Genomic DNA, 23,356 nt, shown 5'->3' on the forward strand with positions numbered 1-23,356 from the left:
TGAAGGTAAAAGCCTACGATCTAGTTTTGAGTGGGATTGCTTATGTCTCGATAACCAGGGAGCAAATCCGCTTGACCTAGCTCTCAATTTGATGTTACTTGCCCTGAACCGCCGCCGGGTCGTCCCTTTATATACAGAGGTCGACGCCCAGCGGCTCATAGAGTCCCGGCCGGCTCATAAACAGTGTCTGGTTCGGTTTCTCTCTATTCCTGCCTTATAATACAAGTTACACACATATGGCGGTTTATCTCTACGGGCCTTAAGTCGCCCTTTGGGCCTCGGGCCCTTAACTAACCCGCCATCTCCAAGAGTCGTCTTGGGCTTCATGAGTCGTCATAGGTATAACCCGGCCCCTCCTGGGCGGGTCATACTAATAATTATATCCCCAACAGGATGGTATTGACTCCCAGTGGCCCAGGCATCTTCAATGTGTTGTAGGCATAGTGTGATGCCGCCATGAACTTAGCCAGGGCCGGGCATCCAAGAATCCCATTGTACGGCATGGGGAGATCAACCACATCAGACACAATCCCCTCAGTTCGGTAGTTCAGTTCTTCCCCGAACGTTACCGGCAACGTGATCTTTCCCTCAGGATTGCTCCTGCCGGGATTAACTCCTTGAAATGTGTCAGTAACCTCTAGCTCTTCTTCTGCTATATGAAGCCTGCTGATGACTGCCAGGGAAATCAGATTCAACCCGGCCCCGCCGCCCACCAGCATCTTTGTGACCTTGAGGTTTTGGATTGTTGGATAGACCAACAATGGCAAACATCCTACTGCAGTGGTACAACTAGGATAGTCCTCTTCGTCGAAGATGATGGGTGTACGACACCATTTGAGCAGCTTCGGGCCTCTGGCGCTGGTTCCATGGCATTGACTTCTCGCGCCCACCGCTTGAGCTAGCGGCGAGAAGTGTGCAGAGATGCACCTCCGTCAACGCACAGGGCGTCCCTGGCCTTTTGAAACTCCTGCTCACTAGTTTCCTCTTCATCCCCTTCAGCACTTTCATCATCACAGGTTTCCTTCTCTCGACCTCTGGCGGGCTTTCCTTGGTTCCGAAAGGGTTTGCTGGGGCGATTTGCTTCACAACCTCGGCCCTTACTGCCAGCAACATTCTGACCTTTCTCCCTATCAAGCTTCTCATACCCCTCTCTCTGCTTTTAGACAAGCTTCTCAACTTGGTAACACTCTTGAAGGTCGTGGCCCTTGGTCCGATGAATCTTGCAATACGGCCCATCGCCCTTCCCAGCTTTCTCCGCAGCAGCGGCTTCCCGGCATTCAGTGCACGTGGCAGCTTCCTTGTCGGGGGCCTCAGCCTTGGCCTCCTTGCCAGTACTAGGCGTACCCGATCCTTCAACGGTCATCACTGCCTTATCTCTCCACTTCTTACTGTGCTTCTTACTCTTCTTCTGACTGGTTAATTCATCATCATCTTCCGAATCAACATTGGCACAATCTTTCACTCTGGGCAACTTCCTTCCCTCCTCCATCCGAGCACACTTATCCACCTGTGTGTAAAGCTCCTTCACAGTCTTGGGCAACCGCACGTTCATGTTGGAACGGATATGACGGTTGCGCACATTGGACTGGAAGGCAGCTATTACAGCTGCCGGATGGATATTTGGGATATTTCTATGAACTTTGTTGAATCTCTGTAAATACCTACGGAGGGTTTCTCTTTCCTTCTGCTGGAGAAGCTGCAAATCGCTAGGCCTACCGGGTTCCTGATGACCACCAGTGAAGGTGCCAATGAACTCGTGGCATAGGTCAGCCCATGATGAAATGGAGTTCTCCGGTAGGTGCATCAGCCAACACCTCATGTTGGACTTGAAAGCCAAAGGGAAGTAGTTGGCAAACACCTTCTCATCTCTTCCCCTGGTAGCCTGAACAATGATGGTGTAGATGCTCAGGAACTCTGCCGGGTTCAGCCTCCCGTCGTACTTCTCAGGTATCTCTGGCTTGAACGTGTGAACGGACGGCCAACCGACTTGCCGCAGCTCTCGTGTAAAGGCAGGGCAGCCAACCTCGAAAGGTAGGCACCCGCCAACACCGAGCGCAGGATCGTCGATGTTGAGGCCGTCGCACCTGTCGGTCCGGCGGAGGCCGTCGCGGCGTTGCTTGATGACGACGCGCGCATCTCCTCTCTGCCTATCCTCCGGGGCTCGACGTTGGCCTGGGCGTACTCGAGCGTCAAAAGAGGCCATCGAGACGTTGTCGGGGTCTTGATTCGATTGCGCCCGCGCTGGCGGCCACGGTGGGGACCGCATCATGGGGATGGCCCCTTCCGTATGGTCAAGAGCATGGGCTGTTGCTCTCACTTGGGGAGGTCGTGGCGGGTCAGCCCGCCGTGAGCCCCCAGCTTCGGCAAAACCGAGCAGGCTTTGGATGGCCATTCGTCCATCTGCTCGGCCGTCAGTGGAAACCTCAGCAGCAGCTGAGCTCGCGCCATGGCCTCCGAAGCCGTACTTGGCACGGATGTTGATGAAGTCGATCATACCGTCGCTCGGCTCCTGACGGTGCCAGCGGCGTTAGCGCTGTGCCCCCGCTGTCACTGCGGGACGACCACCTGGATGTGGTGTGGCGAAGGCAGTCGAGGGCCAGTGGCTCCGTCGGGCGCAGCGGCTTGGTCGGCCTGTCCCGGGGGAGGTGCACACGCTGCGAGCGCACCCATTGTGGGGGCCGCCAGAGGGCGGCGGTTCGCCCCAGTCCGAGCGCCATTGCTGTGGCTATGCCCATCGGTGGGGGAGAGCGGCGCAGATGGAGTGACCCTCCCACGCGTACCTTGGGGAGCGTGGCCGTCGGGGTGCTGCTGATGCCGCTCTCCTCCGGCACCTCCTTCTGCTGCGTCGGCCGCAGGGGAAGTGGTGATGGCGCCGCCTGCTCCGACCACTTCCCCAGCAGCGTCCGCGCCCCCGCGCGCCTCCGCACCCCTCGCAGCATTAGAGGCCGCGGGCGGCGGAACCTTCGAGGTGGATGGGTGAGCTGGAGGACCAGGCTTCTTCTTAGGCGCCATGGTCGATGGCGTCGTCAAAGATGAAGATGGTGATGAAGATGACGCACTGCGCACGCCTTCAGGTTCGCGCAAGCGAGCCCCCTACCTGGCGCGCCAAAGATGTTGCGGGAAACCACGACCACCTATGGGACCAGGAGGTCCCTTGCTGGTTCGGCAGGGAGGCGACATGTTGCACAAAGAGCAGACGAGTGTGGGGCAGCACGACAGAGATCACACAGGCAGTTTACCTAGGTTCGGGCGCCGTGAGGCGTAAAACCCTACTCCTGGTTTGCTGGATTGATGGTGGAAAAGGTGGTGGCGAGCGTAGTACACTTTCTCGGCAGGGGTTTCCTTGGGGCAGCAGCAACTATGCGCGTATGGGGGTGTGAGTTGTCCAACCTTCTAACCGTTTCTATGGTTGCAATGGGCCTCCTTTTATAGATCAAGGGGTAACCACAGTGGCAAAGTAGTCATTACGCACTAATAAGATAGCAAACAGTGCTATCATACCTAACTCCGCGGGCTGTCAGGGCGCCATAAATGCACCGCTTAACGTCACATCGTTGGTTGCTCGGCAAGGCTTGTCGGGCTATCTTGCCAGCTCCGCGCCTGTTCTCTTTACACGTCATAGGACACGTGTCATCTGTGGGTTTCTTCTGTAGGAAATGGCTGCCATGTGGCGAATGGCTGCCACCCAATCACTTTGCGTCTTGACACCGCACTGATCGACGACGTGGGTCATGGTGGAATGGTTGGTGAGGTGGTTCTGCCTCCGTCAGCCCCGGCAGGCCCTGCCGGGGCGCTTCTGTTGTCTGCTTCTGGGGGTGGCCTCGCCCCTTGCTGGGCTCGCCTGCCCGGCAAGGGAGGCTTTTCTCTTAACGATATCCTGCTTCCTTGGCTCATTCTTGGTCCCTCTGATCTGCATGTTGGTCCTTCGAATCTCTAGGGTTCTTGTACTCTGACTTGGGCTGGTGTTTCAATCTTGTTCTTGTGCCTATGCAGAGTCTAGGCAATAGACCCAGGGTTTGTTGCACCGACAGCTTCCCTACCTCAATCTCCATTAGCTTCTCCAACCCCTCCGCCTCTTCCATCCGGAGTTTCGGAGTCAGCAGTTCCGCTCACTACTCCCTTAGCTTCTTTGTCAATGCCCGAGCGTTTTTGCAAGCGTAGGGTGTAGTCCTTCGTGTGGTGCATGTGCATGTGTTGTAGTATCATGCTTGTGTGTGCTTGTGTGGAGTAGTTTTGTAGCTTGTTTGCTGTGTGCTTTGTTGCAATCATTCGTTTTCTCGTGGTTCTTTGTTTTGAATCTTCGGTGTTACCCCCTTATGGAAAATTGCTCATCAACCGACACCGGATCAGAAGAAGCCGTGAAAAGTACAGATATACACCAAGGAACTCAGTTAAAAACAATGAGATTTTCAGCTGACAGCATTGTCTTGCGAACATCCGGTCTGAATACAAAGTATATTGTGCTCAGACTTTCAGTAACAAGTACCCATCGGGGATACATCTTTATTGCAGCAATGATTAAACAAGCAGGAGAACAAAATTGGATCCAAGTCCAACAGTGCATTTCAAGCCAAAGGTATGGTCCGTACACAATGATTGATTCTGCCACGAGTCAGTTTTGAAAGATGCGACACCCCGAAGTCAGTCCGGATATGCAAGGGATTCAGTAAGAAGGATGGTCAGACAATTCTTGACATACAAGTAATCAGTAGCCGGAATGTCAAGAATATGTATTATATGTCATCCCGTTCGCAAAGAAAAGCAGCACAGTATTTCTCAGCAACGCGTACAAGACAAGGTTCCTCAATCGGCATCAACTACAAGACACCTGTTAATCTATGATGGTTTTCTCGTGACGGTTTCATAAACCATCATTAATGGTATTCCATTGGTGACGTCAGCATAGATCCATCATGGATCATCAAAAGGACGACGACCCTGAAAACTGGTGACGATTTTATGACAAATGTTCCATCACCGTCATAAAATCCCAAAATCTAAGTCGTCATGGATTTACCAGCGGGCTTTTGTCCTTTTTTTAATCCAATCTGAGCAGTCGATGATTTTTGCCACTCATGTGTCATGCTCAAGATAGGCCACAAGGTTTCGATTCGGCTTTTACACGGTTTTTTCTTTCTTTTTTCTTTTGCCTACGGTTTTTATTCGGTTTTGTTTTCTTTTTTATTTTTTCTTTTTACATTTACATTTTTCCTGTTTTCTTTTTCCTCCTTTCTTTTTTCAAAAAATCACAAATTTTTTGCTTGCTTCTTTATTTTTTTTCGAAAAATCACAATTTTCAAAAAATTGTTCAAGATTTCAGATGTTTTTCCCAAATATGAAAAAGCCCCTGTTTTAAGAAAAATCACAAATTTTTGTTCCAAAAGTCAAAAAAGTTGTGCTTTAAAAAATTGTTCGCAAATTAAAAAAAACGTTCCCATTTCAACAATAAGGTCATAAATTAAGAAATGGTTTAGAAAATTTCAAAACTTGTTCATATTTTCTATAAATGTTCGGAATATTTTTTTCCTAATTTAAAAAAATACACAAATAAAAAAAATGGTCGGAAATGTTTAAAACTTGTTCACGGTTTCAAAAAACATTCCCATTTTAAAAATATTTATATTTTTCGAAAAATGTTCAGAAATTTTATAAATTGTTTTCTGTTTCAAGAATATTCGTTTTTCAATAAAGTTTGAAATTTAAAAAATCCACTGCTACAGTAGGCGTTGCTCGAATAGACGGCACATTCTAAACTCATTAGTCAAAGTTAGTGAATATTCGTGTACTGATATCTCAATGGAATAGCAACACGTTTTCGAAAAATATTCCCAGTTTAAAAATATTTGTATTTTTCAAAAATGTTCAGAAATTTTATAAATTGTTTTTTGTTTCAAGAATATTTGTTTTTTCAATAAATTTTGAATTAAAAAAAATCCGCTGCTACAGTAGGTGTTGCTCGAATGGATGGCACATTCTAAACTCACTAGTCAAAGTTAGTAAATATCCGTGTACTGATATCTCAAAGGAATAGCGGCCAGTCATGCAAAAGCCTAGTTTTGATTCACTGAACCAAAGCGCCAAACCTCCACATATAGCATAACTGAACCATATGCAACAGCACAACCAAATTTGACATACAACAGCACAGGATGAAAGCCTAACTTACACATACAACTCAGCGAAAAAACACAATACGTGAGCACAATCAGCTCTCCTTACACTACAGTAAATCAAAATTACAGGCCCACAAGTAAGGCCATTATCTCCCTTTGGCGTGAACCCAAGAAAATACTCTAAACATAAATGGCTACCTTACAGCCCATCCAGATACATCAACTGGATATACCACATACAATTTTTTTACTCCTATTCATATCATGTTTAGGCATGAGCAAACATGTATTCAGAGGGGAAGCAGTCAGTACATTGACGGCACTGAGCTGGAATCTTCCGACTGGTGATACCCTTTGATGCATGATAAACTGCAACAAAAAATAAACTTTTAGAGTCTACTACAGGCAAAAAGCTTCTAAAAAAGGTACTCCCTCCTATCTGAATTAATTGATGCATCCTCTATACATCATTGTATAGAGATTGTATAGAGGATGCATCAATTAATTTGGATCAGAGGAAGTGGCTACAGTTGACATAATAAAGAAGGCATTTGTTTCATAACACAAATCATCAAGCTGACATGAGCTAAAGGCAATCTAAGTATAGCCTTACAAGCTCCAACCCTTAAAAGATTGTACATACAATGCTGAATGTAAAATTGACCACAGTCGGCACTTGAAGTGAATAAGATCAGTTTATCAAGTGAAATAAGAATTCCTTTTATTGTAGTATTCACAAACTACAATTCTGACCCAGCCAGGACTGGCAAAATTTCATCTGATGTTGTATTTGTGGGAATGCATTCTTATAGGAAGGAGGAAATGTCCATGGTCATTCTTAACACTTTAATCAGTTTAAAATAAGGTGATCCAATGTAGCCATCAATTTTATTTCCTGCAACAAACTGTGTATTGTAGTGCTAGCATACTCACTATACACCCAGATGTACTAGCATATACAACTTCATATGAAACTATCAAGACCAGGATAGATAGCAGCATATGCAACATGTATTTCACATGGAAAACACTAGTAAATACTACAGGAAATCAATAGTAAATGTCATCTTATGCTGTTGTATGATACAACAACATTTGTATTTTTGCTGAACCGAAGTCTCGCACGAAATCAATATGTAGATGTCATGCTTGTGCTTGTTGATATATTCCATAAATAAATAATGAAGACAGTACACTAGAACAAGGATGAAGGTGATATTGCAGTCACTTTTCCTGAAGTCTGACACAAGATCAATATTTAGATGCCATGCTTGTGCTTGTTTATTTAGTCCAGAAATAAATGATGAAGATAGTACACTAGAACAAGAATGAAGGTCGTACCTTCTACATTAAAACATCTAGTCGTCATCGCTGTCGACATCCATTGTGGAACCTCCTTCATTTTCGCTGTAGTACTCCATACCTGTGTCATCTTCTTCATCTTCGCCCTCATTTCCATACACTTCTGTGTTTTTGTCTTTCATCAAACGGGCAACTACATCAGCTTCAAAAATAACGCCTTGCTCATCCTCTCTATGTAAAGGCTTCTCAGATGTATGGTCAGAAACTGATTTTTTCCTGACATCCTCATCACAACACTCCTCTTGATATGCAGGAGCAGCAAAAGGTGCACCCTCAGTTTCACTAATATTGAAGAGATGCCTATGGTCGAATGTTTGGACAACTTCCCAATTTTTCCCTAACTTTGTGTCTGGCAAATAGAAAACCTTTTTAGCCTGAGTAGCCAGAATCAAAGAATCATCCTTGTACCATAAACTTCCCACATTGATGCTTGTAAAAAATCCATCATTTTGAAGTCCGGTCTTCTTCCCATCAAGCTTAAACCAATCACATTTAAACAAAACAACGGACCTATCATCCGAGTTATAGTCTAACTAAATGATCACTTTCAGGGTTCCATAAAAGTCAATGACCTTCCTGTCATGCCTACCTTCGGACACAACTCCACTATTCTGTGTTCTCCTACTGTTATCACGGTCCATGGTACTAAACCGAATGCCATTCATTATGCATGATGACTATTTCCTGACTCTCGAATCAGGACCACATGGCAAGGCAAAAAGATCTTTGTTAACCTCTTTGTCATGCTCATTCTGCAGCCTTATTATCTGCAACAACGCACACAAACACTACATTAGAATCTGTAGTGAATATCTCACAACCAAAAATTCTAATTATATGTGAATCGAAACTAACATAGTTCCTGAACCATGTCTGGAATCCTTCCCGAAGCCTTATTTCAATGTTTGGCAGTCCTTCTCTCTCTAGCTCATCTCTGAACATTCTGCATATAAAACAATATTAGTCAATAGATCACATATTTAAAACACAAAGGTAACATACACCAATTCAGAAGTCAGAACATACTCTATATATTTCTCAGCTTGACTACAATTGTTCAACACGTACAACACCATTTGATCAAATTCATCTTCAACATATACATAGTGATATGCTGAAGTAAAATTAACTCCATGCCCGAAAACGTCAACATCATAGGCTTCTTCATCTGAAAAACCTATATTTCTTGGCTCCCAATTAAATCTTGTTTCAACATCGTTCATGTACTTGGAACAAAATGTCAGGCACTCATCAGCAACATATGCCTCAGCAATCGACCCTTCTGGTCATGCCCTATTCCTCACATAGCGCTTCAAAGTATACAACCACCTTTCAGTTCGGTACATCCACCCATATTGCACGGGACCTCGGAGTAACGCCTCTTCGGGTAAATGTACAGCAAGGTGCACCATCACATCAAAGAAAGCAGGGGGGAATTTTCTCAAGCTTGCACAATATTACAGGGATTTCTGTCTCCATTTCAGCCAACACATCCTTGTTAAGAGTTTTGCAGCATAATTTCCTGAAGAACTTGCCTAACTCAGCTATTGCTACATATATATCAGTGTCCAAAAAACCTCTCATTCCAGCCAGTAAGATTCTTTGCAAAAGAATGTGACAATCATGTGTTTTTAGGCCTTCTACCTTGGTTCCATCAGCACTTATACATCTTGCTATGTTTGAAGCAAACCCATCTGGAAACTTTAATTCTCGTAAAATTGACAAAAGGCAATCACTCGTTCTTTGGACAAGGTATATCGAGCCAGAAGCATCACATATGAGTTTCCTTTCTCCCTTAGTTACAGTCCCTTTTTAATTTTCAAATCTTTGAGATCAAGCCTAGCATTAATTGTGTCCTTTTGTCTTACCCTCTATATTCAGAATTGTCCCAACAAGGTTGTCACATATGTTTTTCTCAATGTGCATGACATCAAGATTATGTCTCAACTTCAATTTTTTCCAATACTCCAAATCCCACAAACAAACCCTCCGACTCCAAACTGGCACATGATGCTTTTTTTTGTTGCCCAAGATAGAACACTTCCTTTTCCTGCTTTCCTTTTCCTGCCCAGGTCTAACCTTCTCCAATTCTGCTTGTAGCTCTTCTCTAGAGAATTTACCTGGTTCATCATTCCTTCCATGAAGACCAACAAATTCATTGTTTCTACACAAACGATGTCCCCTTGGAAGGAAACGATAGTGCCCAATATACCCAATTTTGCTCCTTAAGCCATAAGAAAGAGGGTGCTTGTCGCAATGAATACATGCAGAATAACCTCTGGTGGTACGCCCTGCAAGAGTGCTTAGAGCTGGGTAATCGTGGATGCACCATAGAACTACAGCATGAAGATCAAACATTTTTCCACTAAGAGCATCATATGTACGCACACCATTCCAAAGCTCTAGTAAATCTTCTACAAGAGGCTGTAGAAAGACATCAAAGTTCTTGCCAGGAAATTTAGGACCTAGAATTAGCAAAGCCATCAAGAAATTTGACCGATCCATGCACACCCAAGGTGGAAGGTTGTATGGCACAACAACTATTGGCCACATACTATAGGTTTTGTTAAAGTTTCCAAAAGGATTAAACCCACCAATGGCAAGGCCAAGTCTAATGTTTCTGTGGTCTTCTGCAAATTTTGGATATTCGCGGTCAAAATCTTGCCACGCCTCACCGTCGGCTGGATGGCTCATTTCTTTCTCACTGGGCTGCCGCTTTAACTTGTGCCATTGTGCATCTTCTGATGCTTGTTTGGAAAGAAACATCCTCTTCAGCCTAGGTAACAATGGAAAATGTCTGAGCACTTTCTGTGGAATCTTCTTCCTAACAGGGTCTTTCCATCTTGATAGACCACAAACTAGGCAATTATCATTCTTGGCATATTGCTTTCTGAAAAGAACACAATTGTTGAAGCACGCATGTATCGATTCATATCCAAGACCTAATTCCTTCAGAAGGTTTTTTGCTTCATTATACGATTTTGGGAGTGTATTGGTATCAGGGAATGCTTCAGCCAATAGCTTTAATATTTCAGAAAATGCAGTATTGCTGATCCTATGGTATGACTTCATATGAAGAAGCCATACCACAAAGGAGAACTTTGAAAACTTGGTGCAACCATGATAAAGCTGGCGCTTTGTCTCTTTCTTCATGTACTCCAAAAAAGACTCATTCTCATGAGGGCTTGCGCATTGTTTTCATCTTGATTTTCACCTTCCTTTCGAGCTTGTTCTGCTGCTGTGTGCAGGTCTCTTAACATCCCTTCAAGTTGATCAACACCATTGTTCTCATCCTCAGTCCCATGTACGGAACCATCTTCAGTATCATGCACATGAACAGGATGTTCAACAACATCTAGATCAAAGTCCTCTCCATGATGTATCCAGAGAGTATATGTACTTTCAATGCCATTCATCAACATGTGATTCTCCACAATGGTCTGCTTTAGATATTCCTGATTAAGACATCGACTACATGGGAAGAGCATTTCATAATCCTCACTGAATTTCTCTTGAATGAAGTTCATAAATTCTTTGATACCACTGATGTACTCAAAAACAGTGTACCATGCATCCAACTTCTATCCAGCTACATGCAGAAAAATACCAAAATAGCAGCTGAATAACATTGTAGACATCACATGCATGAAAAACATAAAACAATCAGGTCGCTTAAGAAACTAATGGCATGTTCGATAGCAGAGTATTTTCTAAGTTTTTTGAGAATACTACAGTTTTTTAGATTACCATAGTTTTATTTACAGTGTTGACCAAACTGTAGTTTTTCTCTGCATACAAAAAGAACCTCAGACCTATTTCTAAAAAACCGAGGCCTAGTTTGGGAGCACAGTATTTCTAAAACCACAGTAATCCAAAACTATGGTATTCTAATGCTTGGGCAATGAATACCACAGTTTCTAAAAACTGAAGTTTTCCTTTGCTTTGGCAAAACTACAGAGCATTTGGCAAGCACAATCTTTTTAAGTTACCTCTGGTTTGACCTATTATTACGTCCTAGAGATAGCTAGGTGAACCTAACTTAGCTACACCAATTATTAAGACCTGACCAGCTTGTGCTAACAGTTGCCGCATGCATGCTGCCGTGAACAAGTCGGCATATGTCTTCAGGTATAACACAGGGAGTAGAGTAGGTGTGTAGATGACCACGTGCCTCTCTTTCCATGTGGTGAGCTTGGTTTGTTTGTGGCTAGAACATGAGGAATGGCTCACATCTGATGGAGGACAGAAGATGGACTCGAGAGACCAGTCAGGCGTGAGTGTCCCTCGGTTTGGAAAAAAGTGGTCTAGACCTATTTTTTAGATACAGTAAAAATACACAGTTTTTGGAGGTACTACGGTTTTATAAACTAAAGTATTTGTTAATGCCAAACACATCTAAGTCTTTAAAACCATGGCTTTTTTAGAAAACCATGGTATTCTCATAAAACTTCAAAAATACATTGGTGCCAAACGCAGCCTGGGCAGCTGAAAAGAAGGGACTGACGTCGTTATCTTCTTCACCGTTGTGCTAAAAAAACTCGGTTCTTGCTATCTGCAAAGGACGAATCCTTATTTCCTCCTACTTGTACTAGTTCTCATTATCCATCTCCTAATTACTTCGCCGCCGTCGCTGCCGCTGATCATCATTAGTCTAATTGACCCATATATTCTAGTACTACACCACGGTGCTACTTCCATCAATATATTTTTTATCTAGCCACTACACGTTTACAACCGTAGCCTATTATCTACTGTTGTTCGTTATTGCTGCCGAACTCTACCTGCCTGTGTGTGCGGTAAAGAAGACTTTACTGCGTTTTGTGGCGTAGCCAAACCAGTCCTAAGATATTTTTGCAAATTACAGAGGTAATCCCACCCTGAAAAATCCACCATGGATTCAATTAACACTAATTCGAGGTAGCACATAAATTCAGTTAAAACTAATGTTCAGTTAAAACTAAAGTTTCAGTTAAAAACAACATTCAGTTAACATGGAAGATTCATTTAACACCGACATTCAGTTAACTCTAAAGATTCAGTTGACAAATTTAGTTGAGTCACATCAATTCAGTTAACACAAACATCAGATAACACCCAAAGTCAGTTTACAGAAACATAAAAGTACTCGAAATTGCTGAGTTCTTTATTTTGGCTAGCATTTTGGTAGTTCATCCAGATTTCAGTTGGTTTCCCGAGGTGAAATAATACACATTCTCCGTAAAACAAATAGCATCAAGTTCAATCGTGAAAAGGAATCAAGTGGCCATAGTTTGTTTGACAGGTGAAGTGTATTGGAATAAATTAAAAAACTGCAGAGACATACCTTGGTTCCCGGTTGCGGTTGGGTGTTGAGGAGGACCTGGAGGGGAACAGTGGACCTTGTCCGGACAAGGGTGCCTAGGGGCCGGCAGGACACAACAACGGTCGAAGGATATCTCTAGCGCGACAATGCACTAAAAAAAAAGACACATCCGCTGTCATGCTTATGACACTTCTATGACGATAATTGTGACAAAACTCGGTATCATCATAGATGTGGTGGGCTCCTACTTCTATGACAAAAAATCATGAAAGAAAATGGGCTTTTAGTCCTGGGCGGGCCGGAGACGCAGCTGCATGACATTCTTTGGGCCGTCCATGACGGAAAAAACCGTGGTAGAAGCGAGGGCGAGGAAAATATCGGGGAGTTTCCGGTTACGGTGGGTGGTCGGGGGCCAAGCGATGCGTGTTTCTCTCGTACGTACGCGCGTGTGTGCGAGGTGTTGGGCTCTAACTGAACCCGAGCAAGGCGTTGGGGTCTAACTGAACCCGAGCGATTGCACTGCAGGCTACACGTTACTGAACCCGAGTGATCGATCGATCCCTTGCTGTTAACTGAACCCGAGTGATTCCTTCGCTACTGCTGCTAAGTGAAGCCGATCGAACACTGCCGCCTCCTTCCCTTGATGAACAGTGAGCGTTGTTGGGGTTTGTATGAACAATTCCCGGTGGGGGGTTGGATGAACAGGACCCCGTGGTAGTAGAGGCCGTTGCCGCTGGATGAACAAGACCCCGATCGATCGAGCCGGTGGATGAACAGGACCCCGTGGAGGGCTGGACGAACAGGACCCCATGGAGGACTGGATGAACAGTAGCCGGTGGAGGGCTGGTTGAACAGTAGCCGGTGGAGAGCTGGATGAACAGTAGCCCATGGAGGGGTGGTTGAATAGGACCCCGCGGAGAGGGCTGGTTGAACAGTAGCCGGTGGAGGAGCGCGCGGTGGAGGCTGGATGAACAGGAGCCCGTGGATGAACAGTCGCAGGTGGAGGCCGGAGGAGGTCGACGGTGGATGAACAGTAGCCCGTGGAGGCTGGAGGAGGTTGACGGTGGAGATGAACAGTATCCCGTGGAGTCCCGTTTTGCGGTACGCCACACCCCTCCCGATGAACAGGACCCCCGTTTCGACCGTAGCACTCCAACATAAGTCCGTTTCCTTCGTTTTGCGGTATGCCAGACCCCTCCCGATCAACATGACCCCATTTCCACCGTAGGAGGTCTGTTTCCTCCATTTTACGGTACGCCAGGCCCCTCCCGATGAACAGGATCCCGTTTCCACCATGGCCGGTCGAACACAAGGTCGTTTCCTCCATTCTGCGGTACGCCAGGCCTCGTTTCCATCGGCTGTTCCATCCAAGCCGGTTGGCTCCCGATGAACAGCACGCGTTCCGTTGCCTCCCGATGAACACGACGCATTCCGTTGCCTCCCCATGAACACGACGACGACGTAGTTTCTCCGTTCCGACCCAACCACTGTTGGATATATGCCCTAGAGGCAATAATAAATTGGCTATTATTATATTTCCTTGTTCATGATATTCGTTTATTATCCATGCTAGAATTGTATTGATAGGAAACTCAGATACATGTGTGGATAAATAGACAACACCATGTCCCTAGTAAGCCTCTAGTTGACTAGCTCGTTGATCAATAGATGGTTACGGTTTCCTGACCATGGACATTGGATGTCGTTGATAACGGGATCACATCATTAGGAGAATGATGTGATGGACAAGACCCAATCCTAAGCCTAGCACAAGATCGTGTAGTTCGTTTGCTAAGAGCTTTTCTAATGTCAAGTATCATTTCCTTAGACCATGAGATTGTGCAACTCCCGGATACCGTAGGAATGCTTTGGGTGTACCAAACGTCACAACGTAACTGGGTGGCTATAAAGGTGCACTACAGGTATCTCCGAAAGTGTCTGTTGGGTTGGCACGAATCGAGACTGCGATTTGTCACTCCGTGTAAACGGAGAGGTATCTCTGGGCCCACTCGGTAGGACATCATCATAATGTGCACAATGTGACCAAGGAGTTGATCACGGGATGATGTGTTACGGAACGAGTAAAGAGACATGCCGGTAACGAGATTGAACAAGGTATCGGGATACCGACGATCGAATCTCGGGCAAGTAACATACCGAATGACAAAGGGAATTGTATACGGGATTGATTGAATCCTCGACATCGTGGTTCATCCGATGAGATCATCGAGGAGCATGTGGGAGCCAACATGGGTATCCAGATCCCGCAGTTGGTTATTGACCGGAGAGTCGTCTCGGTCATGTCTGCATGTCTCCCGAACCCGTAGGGTCTACACACTTAAGGTTCGGTGACGCTAGGGTTATAGAGATATTAGTATGCGGTAACCCGAAAGTTGTTCGGAGTCTCGGATGAGATCCCGGACGTCACGAGGAGTTCCGGAATGGTCCGGAGGTAAAGATTTATATATGGGAAGTCTTATTTTGGTCGCCGAAAAAGTTTCGCGCATTATCGGTATTGTACCAGGAGTGCCGAAAGGGGTCCGAGGGTCCACCAAGGGGGTCCACCAGCCCCGGGGGGCCACATGGGCTGTAGGGGTGTGCGCCTTGGCCTATATGGGCCAAGGGCACCAGCCCCAAGAGGCCCATGCGCCAAGAGATAAGGGAAAGGGAGAGTCCTAAAGGGGGAAGGCACCTCCGAGGTGCCTTGGGGAGGATGGACTCCTCCCTGGCCGCACCCTTCCTTGGAGGAAGGGCCAAGGCTACGCCCCCCTCTCCCTTGGCCCTATATATAGTGGGGGGAAGGGAGGGCAGCCATACCGAAGCCCTGGCGCCTCCCTCTCCCTGCCGTGACACATCTCCCTCCTCCCGCCGCGCTTGGCGAAGCCCTGTTGGAATCCCGCTACTTCCACCACCACGCCGTCGTGCTGCTGGATCTCCATCAACCTCTCCTCCCCCCTTGCTGGATCAAGAAGGAGGAGACGTCGCTGCTCCGTACGTGTGTTGAACGCGGAGGTGCCGTCCGTTCGGCGCTAGGATCATCGGTGATTTGGATCACGACGAGTACGACTCCATCAACCCCGTTCTCTTGAACGCTTCCGCTCGCGATCTACAAGGGTATGTAGATGCACTCCTTCCCTCTCGTTGCTAGTAAACTCCATAGATTGATCTTGGTGATGCGTAGAAAATTTTGAATTTCTGCTACGTTCCCCTACAGTGGCATCATGAGCTAGGTCTATGCGTAGTTTCTATGCACGAGTAGAACACAAAGTAGTTGTGGGCGTCGATTTTGTCAATTTACTTGCCGTTACTAGTATTATCTTGATTCGGCGGCATCGTGGGATGAAGCGGCCCGGACCGACCTTACACGTACACTTACGTGAGACAGGTTCCACCGACTGACATGCACTAGTTGCATAAGGTGGCTAGCGGGTGTCTGTCTCTCCCACTTTAGTCGGATCGGATTCGATGAAAAGGGTCCTTATGAAGGGTAAATAGAAATTGGCATATCACGTTGTGGCTTTTGCGTAGGTAAAAAACGTTCTTGCTAGAAACCCATAGCAGCCACGTAAAACATGCAGCAACAATTAGAGGACGTCGAACTTGTTTTTGCAGGGTATGCTATGTGATGTGATATGGCCAAAAGGACGTGATGAATGATATATGTGATGTGATATGGCCAAAAGGGCGTGATGAATGATATATGTGATGTATGTGATGTATGTGATGTAATAGGAATCACGACTTGCATGTCGATGAGTATGACAACCGGCAGGAGCCATAGGAGTTGTCTTAATTTATTGTATGACCTGCGTGTCAATGAAAACGCCATGTAATTACTTTACTTTATTGCTAACCGTTAGCCATAGTAGTAGAAGTAATAGTTGGCGAGACAACTTCATGAAGACACAATGATGGTGATCATGATGATGGAGATCATGGTGTCATGCCGGTGACGAAGGTGATCATGCCGCGCCTCGAAGATGGAGATCAAAGGCGCAGGATGATATTGGCCATATCACGTCACTTTATGATTTGCATGTGATGTTTGTCATGTTTACATCTTATTTGCTTAGAACGACGGTAGCATAAATAAGATGATCCCTCACTAAATTTTCAAGAGACGTGTTCCCCCTAACTGTGCACCGTTGCGAAGGTTCGTTGTTTCGAAGCACCACGTGATGATCGGGTGTGATAGATTCTAACGTTTGCATACAACGGGTGTTGACGAGCCTAGCATGTACAGACATGGCCTCGGAACACATGCGAAACACTTAGGTTGACTTGACGAGCCTAGCATGTACAGACATGGCCTCGGAACACAAGAGATCGAAAGGTCGAACATGAGTCGTATAGTAGATGCGATCAACATGGAGATGTTCACCGATGATGACTAGTCCATCTCACGTGATGATCGGACACGGCCTAGTTTGACTCGGATCATGTATCACTTAGATGACTAGAGGGATGTCTATCTGAGTGGGAGTTCATTAAATAATCAGATGAACTTCATTATCATGAACATAGTCAAAAGGACTTTGCAAATATGTCATAGCTTACGCTTTAGTTCTACTGTTTAAGATATGTTCCTAGAGAAAATTTAGTTGAAAGTTGATAGTAGCAATTATGCGGACTGGGTCCGTAAACTGAGGATTGTCCTCATTGCTGCACAGAAGGCTTATGTCCTTAATGCACCGCTCGGTGTGCTGAACCTCAGCGTCGTCTGTAGATGTTGCGAAACATCTGACATACACGTTTTGATGACTACGTGATAGTTCAGTGCGTAATGCTAACGGTTTAGAATTGTGGCACCAAAGACGTTTTGAAACGTCGCAGAACATATGAGATGTTCCGAAGACTGAAATTGGGATTTCAGACTAGTGCCCACGTCAAGAGGTATGAGACCTCTGACAAGTTTCTTAAGCCTGCAGACTAAGGGAGAAAAGCTCAATCGTTGAGCATGTGCTCAGATTGTCTGAGTACCACAATCGCTTGAATCGAGTGGGAGTAAATCTTCCAGATGCGATAGTGATGGTTCTCCATAGTCACTGCCACCAAGCTGTTAGAGCTTCGTGATGAACTATAACATATCGGGGATAGACATGATGATCCTTGAGCAACTCGCGATGTTTGACACCGCGAAAGTAGAAATCAAGAAGGAGCATCAATTGTTGATGGTTAGTAAAACCACTAGTTTCAAGAAGGGCAAGGGCAAAAGGGATACTTCATGAAACAGCAAATCATTTGCTGCTCTAGTGAAGAATCCCAAGGTTGAACCCAAACCCGAGACTAAGTGCTTCTGTAATGAGGGGAACGGTCACTGAAGCAGAACTACCCTAGATACTTGGTAGATGAGAAGGCAGGCAAGGTTGACAGAAGTATATCGGATATACATTATATGAATGTGTACTTTACTAGTACTCCTAGCAGCACCAGGGTATTAGATACCGGTTCGGTTGCTAAGTGTTAGTAACTCGAAATAAAAGCTGTGGAATAAACGGAGACTAGCTAAAGGTGAGATGATGATATGTGTGGGAAGTGTTTCCAAGGTTGATGTGATCAAGCATCGCATGCTCCCTCTACCATCGAGATTGGTGTTAAACCTAAATAATTGTTATTTGGTGTTTGCGTTGAGCATAAACATGATTGGATTATGTTTATCGCAATACGGTTATTCATTTAAGGAGAATAATGGTTACTCTGTTTATTTGAATAATACCTTCAATGGTCTTGCACCTAAAATGAATCTCGATCGCAGTGATACACATGTTCGTGCCAAAAGATATAAAATAGTAATTATAGTACCACATACTTGTGGCACTGCCATTTGAGTCATATTGGTATAGAACGCTTGAAGAAGCTCCATGTAGATGGATCTTGGACTCACTCGTTTTTGAAAAGATTGAGACATGCGAACCATGTCTACTGGTATATATGCATGAAGAAACTCCATGCAGATGGATCGTTTGGACTCACTTGACTTTGAATCACTTGAGACATGCAAATCATACCACATGGGCAAGATGACTGAAAGGCCTCATTTTCAGTAAGATGGAACAAGAGAGCAACTTGTTGGAAGTAATACATTTTGATGTGTGCAGTCCAATGAGTGCTGAGGCATGCAGTGGATCGTTATGTTCTTACTTCACAGATGATTTGAGTAGATGCCAAGTGTATTTACTTGATGAAACACAAGTCTGAATTATTGAAAGGTTCAAGTAATTTCAGAGTGAAGTTGAAGATCGTCGTGACAAGAGGATAAAATGTCTGTGATATGATCATAGAGATGAGTATCTGAGTTACGAGTTTGGCACACGATTAAGAAATTGTGGAAATTGTTTCACGACTAATACCGCTTGGAGCACCATAGTGTGATGGTGTGTCCGAACATCATAACTGCACCCTATTGGATATGGTGCATACCATGATGTCTCTTATCGAATTACAACTATCGGTTATGGGTTAGGCATTAGAGACAACCGCATTCACTTTAAATAGGGCACCACGCAATTCCGTTGAGACGACACCGTTTAGAGAAACCTAAGTTGTTGTTTCTTAAAAGTTTGGGGCTGCGATGCTTATGTGAAAAAGTTTCAGGCTGATAAGCTCGAACCCAAAGCGGATAAATGCATCTTCATAGAATACCCAAAACAGTTGGGTATACCTCCTATTTCATATCTAGAAGCAAAAGTAATTGCTTCTAGAAACGAGTCCTTTCTCGAGGAAAAGTTTCTCTTGAAAGAATTGAGTGGGAGGATGGTGGAGACTTGATAAGGTTATTGAACCGTCACTTCAACTAGTGTGTAGCAAGGCACAGGAAGTTATTCCTGTGGCACCTACGCCAATTGAAGTGGAAGCTTATGATAGTGATCATGAAACTTCGGATCAAGTCACTACCAAACCTCGTAGGTCGACAAGGATATGTACTACTCCTGAGTGGTACGGTAATCCTGTCTTAGATATCAGTTTGTTGGACAATACTGAACCTACGAGCTACGGAGAAGCGATGGTGGGCCCATATTCCGACAAATGGTTAGAAGCCATGAAATCCGAGATAGGATCCATGTATCAGAACAAAGCATGGACTTTGGTGAACTTGCCCGATGATCGGCAAGCCATTGAGATAAATGGATCTTTAAGAAGAAGACGGACATGGACGGTAATGTTACCGTCTATGAAGCTCGACTTGTGGCAAAGAGTATTTTCACAAGTTCAAGGAGTTGACTACGATGAGATTTTCTCATCCGTAGCGATGCTTAAGTCCGTCGGAATCATGTTAGCATTAGCTGCATTTATGAAATCTGGCAGATGGATGTCAAAACAAGTTTCCTTACCAGTTTTCGTAAGGAAAGGTTGTATGTGATACAATCAGAAAGGTTTTGTCGATCCTAAGGATGCTAAAAGGTATGCTAGCTCCAGCGATCCTTCCATGGACTAGAGCAAGCATCTCGGAGTCAGAATATATGCTTTGATGGAGTGATCAAAGTTTTTGGGTTTATACAAAGTTTGTTAGAAACTTGTATTTACAATAAAGTGAGTGGGAGCGCTACAACATTTCTGATAAGTATATGTGAATGACATATTGTTGATCCGAAATGATGTAAAATTTCTGGAAAGCATAAAGGGTTGTTTGAAAGGAGTTTTTCAAAGGAAGACCTGGATAAAGCTGCTTACATATTGGGCATCAAGATCTATAGAGATAGATCAAGACGCCTGATGATACTTTCAAAGAACGCACACCTTGACATGTTTTTGAAAGAGTTCAAAATAGATCAGCAAAGAAGGAGTTCTTGGCTGTGTTACAAGGTGTGAGTATTGAGTAAGACTCAAGACCTGACCATAGCAGAAGAGAGAGAAAGGACGAAGGTCGTCCCCTATGCTTTAGACGTAGGCTCTACAGTATGCTATGCTGTGTACCGCACATGAAGTGTGCCTTGCCATGAGTTGGTCAAGGGGTACAATAGTGATCCGGGAATGGATCACATGACAGCGGTCGAACTTATCCTTAGTATCTAGTGGACTAAGGAATTTTCTCGATTATGGAGGTGAAAAGGAGTTCGTCGTAAAGGGTTACGTCGATGCGAACTTTGACACTAATCCGGATGACTCTGAGTAGTAAACCGGATTCGTATAGTAGAGCAGTTATGTGAAATGGCTCCAAGTAGCGCGTGGTAGCATCCACAAGATGACATAGATATTCGTAAAGCACACACGGATCTGAAAGGTTCAGACCCGTTGACTAATAACCTCTCTCACAAGCATAACATGCTCAAACCAGAACTCATTGAGTGTTAGTCACATAGTGATGTGAACTAGATTGTTGACTCTAGTAAACTCTTTGGATGTTGGTCACATGGTGATGTGACCTGTGAGTGTTAATCACATGGTGATGTGAACTAGATTATTGACTCTAGTGCAAGTGGGAGACTGTTGGAAATATGCCCTAGAGGCAATAATAAATTGGTTATTATTATATTTCCTTGTTCATAATAATCGTTTATTATCCATGCTAGAATTGTATTGATAGGAAACTCAGATACATGTGTGGATAAATAGACAACACCATGTCCCTAGTAAGCCTCTAGTTGACTAGCTCATTGATCAATAGATGGTTACGGTTTCCTGACCATGGACATTGGATGTCGTTGATAACGGGATCACATCATTAGGAGAATGATGTGATGGACAAGACCCAATCCTAAGCCTAGCACAAGATCGTGTAGTTCGTTTGCTAAGAGCTTTTCTAATGTCAAGTATCATTTCCTTAGACCATGAGATTGTGCAACTCCCGGATACCGTAGGAATGCTTTGGGTGTACCAAACGTCACAACGTAACTGGGTGGCTATAAAGGTGCACTACAGGTATCTCCGAAAGTGTCTGTTGGGTTGGCACGAATCGAGACTGGGATTTGTCACTCCGTGTAAACGGAGAGGTATCTCTGGGCCCACTCAGTAGGACATCATCATAATGTGCACAATGTGACCAAGGAGTTGATCACGGGATGATGTGTTACGGAACGAGTAAAGAGACATGCCGGTAACGAGATTGAACAAGGTATCGGGATACCGACGATCGAATCTCGGGCAAGTAACATACCGATTGACAAAGGGAATTGTATACGGGATTGATTGAATCCTCGACATCGTGGTTCATCCGATGAGATCATCGAGGAGCATGTGGGAGCCAACATGGGTATCCAGATCCCGCTGTTGGTTATTGACCGGAGAGTCGTCTTGGTCATGTCTGCATGTCTCCCGAACCCGTAGGGTCTACACACTTAAGGTTCGGTGACGCTAGGGTTATAGAGATATTAGTATGCGGTAACCCGAAAGTTGTTCGGAGTCCCGGATGAGATCCCGGACGTCACGAGGAGTTCCGGAATGGTCCTGAGGTAAAGATTTATATATGGGAAGTCTTATTTTGGTCGCCGGAAAAGTTTCGCGCATTATCGGTATTGTACCGGGAGTGCCGAAAGGGGTCCGGGGGTCCACCAAGGGGGTCCACCAGCCCCGGGGGGCCACATGGGCTGTAGGGGTGTGCGCCTTGGCCTATATGGGCCAAGGGCACCAGCCCCAAGAGGCCCATGCGCCAAGAGATAAGGGAAAGGGAGAGTCCTAAAGGGGGAAGGCACCTCCGAGGTGCCTTGGGGAGGATGGACTCCTCCCTGGCCGCACCCTTCCTTGGAGGAAGGGCCAAGGCTACGCACCCCTCTCCCTTGGCCCTATATATAGTGGGGGGAAGGGAGGGCAGCCATACCCAAGCCCTGGCGCCTCCCTCTCCCTCCCGTGACACATCTCCCTCCTCCCGCAGCGCTTGGCGAAGCCCTGTTGGAATCCCGCTACTTCCACCACCACGCCGTCGTGCTGCTGGATCTCCATCAACCTCTCCTCCCCCTTGCTGGATCAAGAAGGAGGAGACGTCGCTGCTCCGTACGTGTGTTGAACGCGGAGGTGCCGTCCGTTCGGCGCTAGGATCATCGGTGATTTGGATCACGACGAGTACGACTCCATCAACCCCGTTCTCTTGAACGCTTCCGCTCGCGATCTACAAGGGTATGTAGATGCACTCCTTCCCTCTCATTGCTAGTAAACTCCATAGATTGATCTTGGTGATGCGTAGAAAATTTTGAATTTCTGCTACGTTCCCCTACAACCACAACCATGTACACGAGCCCTGGACGTACGTATGCGCGAGTAGGCATTCGAGACCCCGCCCGTATGTATGTACGTGGCCGTATTTACTTTCTTGCACCCTGGCCGCTGTACGTACGTGTACATACTACGTGCGCGCCTCTACTACGACACGTGCGCGCCTCTACATCGACCAGTATGTACGTACACATTCGCGACCAGAACGACAACGCTACGTACGCTTCGACCGGGTGGGTCCCGACTGTCAGGCACTTCCTTGCATGGGAAGATGTAGCTAGTGGGTCCCAGCAGTCAGGGGGGCAAATCATGTTTTTTGCCCGTAATATGGACGCACTCCTTGCATGCGAAAATGTAGCTGGTGGGTCCCAGCAGTTAGGGGGGAAACGTTTTTGGGTCCCTGCTGTCAGGTGGAGGAATCATTATTTTCCGC

Source organism: Aegilops tauschii, chromosome 6 (assembly GCF_002575655.3).
Source record: "Aegilops tauschii subsp. strangulata cultivar AL8/78 chromosome 6, Aet v6.0, whole genome shotgun sequence".
Taxonomy (NCBI): Eukaryota; Viridiplantae; Streptophyta; class Magnoliopsida; order Poales; family Poaceae; genus Aegilops; species Aegilops tauschii.